The following is a 7,192-nucleotide window of genomic DNA, read 5'->3' on the forward strand; positions in this document are numbered from 1 at the left end:
TTTTTAAGACAAAGCTTAAGAGAATTAATTGCCAGCAGACCCACACAACCAGAAATGTTAAAGGAAATTATTTAGGTATAATACCAGATGGAAATTCAGATTTACACAAAGAGATAAAGAGTGCTGGGAATTGCAAAAGAAAACAAAGGTGGGGCGTGGTGGCTCACGCCTGTAATCCTAGCACTGCCGAGGCGGGCAGATCCCCTGAGGTCAGGAGTTTGAGACAAGCCTGGCCAACAGGGCGAAACCCCGTCTCTACTAAAAATACAAAAAAATTAGCTGGGTGTGGTGGCGCATGCCTGTAATCTCAGCTACTTAGGAGGCTGAGGCAGGAGAACTGCTTGAACCCGGGAGGCAGAGGTTGCAGTGAGCCAAGATTGTGCCACTGCACTCCAGCATGGGCGGACAGAGCGAGACTCCCTCTCAAAAAAAAAAAAGGAAGAAAGAAAGAAAAAGAAAAAATAAAAATAATAAAAAAGGATTCGAATCAATAATCTAAACTTAAGAAAAAGGGCAAAATATAGCCAAAGCAAATGGAAGGTATAAAGATAAAAGCAGAAGTAAATGAAATTGAAAACAGATAAACAGATACACACAGAAAATCATTGAAACCAAAGGGTTTTAATGAAATAGATAAAATGGATAAATCCGGCCGGGCGCGGTGGCTCACGCTTGTAATCCCAGCACTTTGGGAGGCCGAGGCGGGTGGATCACGAGGTCAGGAGATCGAGACCACAGTGAAACCCCGTCTCTACCAAAAATACAAAAAATTAGCCGGGCGTGGTGGCGGGCGCCTGTAGTCCCAGCTACTCCGAGAGGCTGAGGCAGGAGAATGGCGTGAACCCGGGAGGCGGAGCTTGCAGTGAGCCGAGATCGCGCCACTGCACTCCAGCCTGGGCGACAGAGCAAGACTCCGTCTCAAAAAAAAAAAAAAAAAAAAAAAAAATGGATAAATCTCTAGTCAGATGGGTCAAGAAAAAAGTAAAGACACAAATTACCAATACTAGGAATGAAAAGGAGATATCACTAAAGCTCCTAAATATATTATAAGAATAACCAGTGACTATTATGAACAGCTTTATGCTAATATATTTGATATCTTATGAAATGTCCTAATGGAGGCCCTCAGAAACAGCCAAGTCGTTTCTTCCACATCTGTGCCTGGTCTAATTGTGAGGTTTGGGGCAGCCATGAAGGGAAGGGCTACACAGTGTTCAAACTGCCGTGGGGATCAAGCCTTCAGCCCTAAATGGATGGGGTTAGCCTGGCAGAGGCCACACTGTGCTAACTGACCAGGTTCAAAATCTCAAGTTTATCTCAGGTCTGAGCCTGTTTCTCAACATCAGGTACACAAGAAATGGTGGCCATGGACTTAATTCTGGAGATTGCCCAATGGCAGTGTTGGAAAACCCCCACATTTAGGCTTTTCTGTCCAAGCCACGTTGGACACCATCTGACACAGGGCTCTCTCTCTCATCACCCCACCACTCCACCCGTTCTTCCATTCAAGCCCAGGTAAATAGAATAAGAACATGCAAGGGCTTTGATATCAAAATAACGAAGATTCAAGTCCCTGCTCTTCCTCTAACTAGCTACCACTTCTCTAAGCCTCAGTTTACTCATTTACATTTTAATGTTGTGAACTCACAACTCCAAGATTGCTGTAGAGGTTAAATAACAAGATGCATGTATACTGTCATGAACAAGGTCAGGGCTAAATTCCTATCAGTCTCTGGTCTCTTCCCAACTCCAATGCAGATTACTCCCTCCTCTCAATTTGACCTTGAACTTCAGAAGCTCCAGGAAGCCAGGGACTGGGTCTGTTTTCTTCTCACCATTGTATCTCTAATACCTACACAGGTCTTGCAAGGCAAAGAGCATGTATATAATAACTATGTTAAATGAATGAGTGAATGAATAAATGGATGAATGAACGACAACAGTCATTCTAGGTACCATGAGATTTAATACTGGATGCCACAGTGTATTTTCCAAGTTCCCAGAGTGCACATGATTGCAGAGGCAGGAACGGGCAATAAGATGGATAAGATCCAGTCTTTACCCTTGAGGAACCCATAAATGTTTTCTGGTGACTTCCTTGTGCCAGATCTGCTCAGAATCAGCTTTGTCCCTGCCTACCGCCAGGTGGAGAGGGAGGAATGTAGACAGATACATTATTGGAGGTGGCTCACGCCTATAATCCCAGCATTCCAGGAGGCAAAGGTGGGCAGATAACTTGAGGTCAAGAGTTCGAGACCAGCTTGGCCAACATGGTGAAACCCCATTTTTGTACTAAAAATACAAAAAAAAAATTACCAGGTGTCCCAGCTACTCGGGAGGCTGAGGCACGAGAATCACTTGAACCCAGGGGGCAGAGGTTGTAGTGAATTGAGATTGCACCACTGCACTCCAGCCTGGGTGACAGAGCAAGACTCCATCTCAAATATATATATATTTAAAACAAACTGTTTGCTTCTCCAAAATGTGGCTTCTCCAAGCTGTGAACTTCTAGCAGGGAAGGACTCTACTCCCAAATTTCTAGCCCAAACCCCAGTGTTAAAGTTTTTGTTTGTTTGTTTGCTTGTTTGTTTTTGTGCAGCAAGCAGCAGAAGTGCTAACGTTTAAGTGAAAGTTTTAAAAAGGGGTATGTGTGGTTCTAAAGAAGGCTTCTTGGAGGAAGATGCATCAAGACAGGACAGATGGACAGGGTGTAAAAAAGGGGGAGCTTGGGGAATGGCTTGAGTTCAAGAGCACAGTGTGGGCAGGGACCCAGAGGTGGAAAAGCACGTTCAGGGGCACAGCAAGTGACCTGATGGGCCTAGGGAGCTGGACCCACATCAGAGCACGGCGGTGGGAGAGGAGTGGAGGCGGTTGGAGAGAGTGACAGGAGCAGAATGATGTGAGGCCTTGAATGCCAAGTTAAGGAGCTGGGGCCTCATCTTAAGAGCTATGGGGAACCACGAGAAACAATGGTTGGGTTCTGTGTTCCAAAGCTTATTCTGGGAATCTGGAGACAGGGGACCAGTGAAGAGGGTAGTACAGCTGTCTGTGCAAGGTGGCATGGCCCAAGGCAGAAGAGAGAGGGAGAGAACTGTTTCCTGGTTGTTGGGCATGGAGGTATCAGTGTGAATGTTTTTATATGTGTCCATGAGCACAAGCAATCTTTCTCAGAGAGTCAGCCTATTAAAAAAAAACCCAACCCTATTCAGTTTCATGACCCAGCATACCCAGCAGCCTGGGGGAGGCCAAAGTTACCAAAGAAAGAGGCTGAGAGACATTCAGTCAAAACCTGACTCTATAGTTCTTCCTCATCAACACCATCCTGCAGATTCACATTCTTCTACAGGCTTTCAGGGTGTTTTAATCCCAGTTATCTCATCCAAAATATTTGCTTTTCCGCCTTTCTTTGTGTTTCCTGTATGCCTCATGTCCGCATCCTTGTTCAGGTCACTTATCAAAAAAAAAAAAAAAAAAATCCATAAGGCCAGGCTGAGGTGGAGCCTGGAGTGACCAGGAAACTTCACTCTAGAATGAACTCCTACCTGAGGCAGCTCCTCCTCCCTAGTAGGGCCCACACTGGCCTGCTGGTCACCTCCCTGCTCAGGTCTCTGCTGATACCATAGACCTAGTCCTAGGCCAGTTTGGGAATCTAGAGAGGCCACTGGAAAGAAAACTGATACATGGATACCACCCCTCCTCGGTGACTCAATCATAGCTCCTGATAACTTAGGGTTTTGTTTTTTTGTTTGTTTGTTTGTTTTTTCTCTTGAGGGCCACAGAGCATCCTTTATAGAATGCAGTTTATACAACTGACCTCAGAATATGGCCAGGATTTTGCAGCTATTATAGAGCATGGTCTCTGGAGCGAGACCATCTCAGCTTAAATCCTGGCTCTGCCACTTCCTTTTTTTTTTTTTTTTTTTTTGAGACGGAATCTCGCTCTGTCACCCAGGCTGGAGTGCAGTGGCGCGATCTCGGCTCACTGCAAGCTCCGCCTCCCGGGTTCACGCCATTCTCCTGCCTCAGCCTCTCTGAGTAGCTGGGACTACAGGCGCCCGCCACCACGCCCGGCTAATTTTTTTGTGTTTTTAGTAGAGACGGGGTTTCACCGTGGTCTTGATCTCCTGACCTCGTGATCCGCCCGCCTCGGCCTCCCAAAGTGCTAGGATTACAAGCGTGAACCACCGCGCCCGGCCCTGGGGCAATTTTTTTTAACCTCTTTGTGTCTCAATTTCTCCATCTGAAAAATGGACTCATATAGTATCTACTCCAAAGGGTTGTTGTGAGGCTTAACTAAATCCACCCATGTAAGGAACCTAGAATAGTGACTGGCAGACAGTAAATACTCACTGAAGATTAACACCTGTTATATTGCCTGTTATAGTTCATGAAAACTGTTGCTTCTCCTTTTGGAAAAATCAGGATGGCACTAGCCCACCTCCAGTCTCCCAACGCTTCTCCAGCTGAACAGCATTTCCTAGAGATTACAGATTCTGTAATCTGCAGGTTCTCTGAGATGCAGTTGGAGCAATTTAATCCAGCAGAGCAGTCCCATGTTCCACTATAGTCTCACTGCAAAGCAGTTCAGCAGCGGTTCTCGAAACGTGGGCTTCAAACTAGCAGTATCAGCATGTCCTGGGGACTTGTTAGAAATGCATATTCTCAGCCTCACTCCAGAACCTACTGAATCAGAAACTCTGGGGGTGGAACCCAGAAAGCTATATTTTAACCAGCCCTCTGCTGATGTTTGAAAACTGCTACAACATAGTATAGCACAGTGGTTTATTTACGTAGATATGACGCAGTTCATTGCCCACTCCTTCTCCACAAATTGTGTTCCTGATTCCCCCAGAACCCTCTTTTACTGACATCTCTAACTTCCTCCCTGTATTACTGTTGTCCGTGCTCAAAAGTGCTCAATCCTCCCTGGATTGCAGGTTCCCTGAGAGCAGTGTTGGGTCTTACACATCTCTGCACTGGGCAGCCCAGGGCCTGCCACAGGGACCTTTGCTTAGGAAAGACATGCTGAGTCAAGCGTGCAACATTTCCAGTTTCCTCTGACTAAGGCTACTATTACTGAGCCTCTGCTCCTTCCAGGACACTTGCTCATACTGCATTTTCCTTTGTGAATTGTGGTCATCTCCTATGCTAAGATGCCTGGTTCTTTGTCATTTCTAGTGTCCTCCAGTTCCACTGCCTTCTCAGGCATTTTACTCTTCTCCCTCCCTTTATGTTTGTTCAAAGCCCTTTGGAGAAGAGGTCAGAGCTCCAGGCAAACCTGTCCTCCTAATCCTTATTTTCAATCATAATACTTCTACTGGTAATAATTTGTCAAGTACTATATGCCAGGCCCTGTCCTGGGCATTTTACATTCATTCATTCATTCACTTAGAGACAGGGTGTTGCTCTGTTGCCCCGGCTGCAGTGCAGTGACACGATCATAGCTCACTGTGGCCTCTAACTCCTGCACTCAAGCAATCCTCCCCTCCCCCCACCTCGGCCTCCTACGTAGCTGGGACTACAGACACATGCCACCATGCCTAGGTAATTTTTTTTTTTTTGGTAGAGATGGGGTCTGTCTGTGTTGCCCAGGCTGGTCTTCAACTCCTGGGCTCAATTGATTCTCATGCCTCAGCCTCCCAAAGTACTGAGATTACAGGCATGAGCCACTGTGTCCATATGGCACTTTACATTTATTATTTTAGTCTTTACAACAACCCTAGGAGGAAGATACTTATTCCCATTTGGATGGAGCACAGGGTAACTGAGGCTCAAACACAGTAAGCAACATTAACATGTGGCAAGGTGGGGGCTTATTCAGTTTGGGGCCAAGTCAGGGTCTGGGGTAGATGGACCAGGAGAAGTGCCTTGTCTAGACATATGTATTCATATAAAAATGATCCACCAACAAACCTGTCCAGTGCCCCTGCTCAGGAAGATGGGTCTGACCAGGTGCCAGCCCACCAGGGTGCCTTTCCACAGTGTGCGGGGGGCATCCGCCTGAATGCCTGTCTTCAGTGCGTCCCCCAGCCCCGCACTTGCTATTCTGTGCAGCGGGAGTTTCAAACTGTGTTCCACAGAGCCCTGGAGATAGGGTGTGTGGGCTGGGCAACTGAGAGACAAACCCTGAGGAACTGTGGGACCACCCCAGCAGCCTGTCATCCCTGTCACTTCTTGGGCTCTCAAGGTTGTATTTGAAGAAATGGTTTCAGCCGGGCGCAGTAGCTCATGCCTGTAATCCCAGCACTTTGGGAGGCTGAGATGGGCGGATCACGAGGTCAGGAGCTTGAGACCATCTTGGCTAACATGCCGAAACCCTGTCTCTAAAAATACAAAAAAAATTAGCTGGGTGTGGTGGCGGGCGCCTGTAGTCCCATCCACTTGGGAGGCTGAGGCAGGAGAATGGTGTGAACCCAGGAGGTGGAGCTTGTAGTGAGCCAAGATTGTGCCACTGCACTCCAACCTGGGCGACAGAGCGAGACTCCGTCTCAAAAAAAAAGAAAAAAAGAAATGGTTTCACTGCTTTTAAAAAGCTAGAAACTACTGCTGAATAATAATTGTCATTTTAGGTGTCTGTTTCTTCCCCCAGAATGCCCCTGAGGAGCAAGAACTGTACCCACAGCACCCAGCACAAGGATGGGTGGTCTCAGGAAAGGTCGGCCAGATAGAAGGGCAGATGAGAAATAAATGTACTGAGAGCTGTCTGTGTAATATCCCCTCCCCCACCCTCACCCCACCCCCCCAATTCCTGCAGGGAAAAGGCCTTGAAAGAGTTGAGTAAGAAACGAGCGGGCAGAATGATGCAAGGGGAGCTGTCTGTACACATTGCAACAGAACTTTCTAAAACAAGCCTGGGGCTGCTCCCAAGGGTCTCAGCCCTGCCCTATTCCTCTACTGTCATCCAGACCTGTCACACAAGATAGGGCCAAAGGTCATTACCAAGCTCTGCTAAGGCCTGACCTTAGAGCTGGGAGGTCTGTGCTCTTGGGTTCTGGTTTGAAACCTGGAGCCATCTTCAATCACCCCCTTCCTTCCTTTCAGCCCTACATCCATGCTCTCAAGTCCTAGAGACTCTAAAGCTTCAGCATCTCTCAAAACCACCCTTGCTTCTCTTTTGCCTTGCTCCCCCTTCAGTTCAGGCTGTGTCGTCATTATCTCTCTCCTTCCTCTCACCTGCCTCCCTCCCTTCCAT

The 7,192-nt window shown here is 47.2% G+C and overlaps 1 long non-coding RNA gene across 1 annotated transcript; it reads left to right on the forward strand.

Moving 5' to 3' along the window:
- The first annotated feature begins 5,485 nt into the window (after positions 1 to 5,485).
- LOC129483924 (uncharacterized) lies at positions 5,486 to 6,704 on the forward strand. Its single transcript, XR_008658329.2, has 3 exons — positions 5,486 to 5,544; positions 5,706 to 5,780; positions 6,590 to 6,704. It is a non-coding gene; the product is annotated as an uncharacterized lncRNA (long non-coding RNA).
- The last annotated feature ends 488 nt before the right edge of the window (positions 6,705 to 7,192 follow it).

Source organism: Symphalangus syndactylus, chromosome 6, assembly GCF_028878055.3.
Source record: "Symphalangus syndactylus isolate Jambi chromosome 6, NHGRI_mSymSyn1-v2.1_pri, whole genome shotgun sequence".
In the NCBI taxonomy this organism is placed as follows: Eukaryota; Metazoa; Chordata; class Mammalia; order Primates; family Hylobatidae; genus Symphalangus; species Symphalangus syndactylus.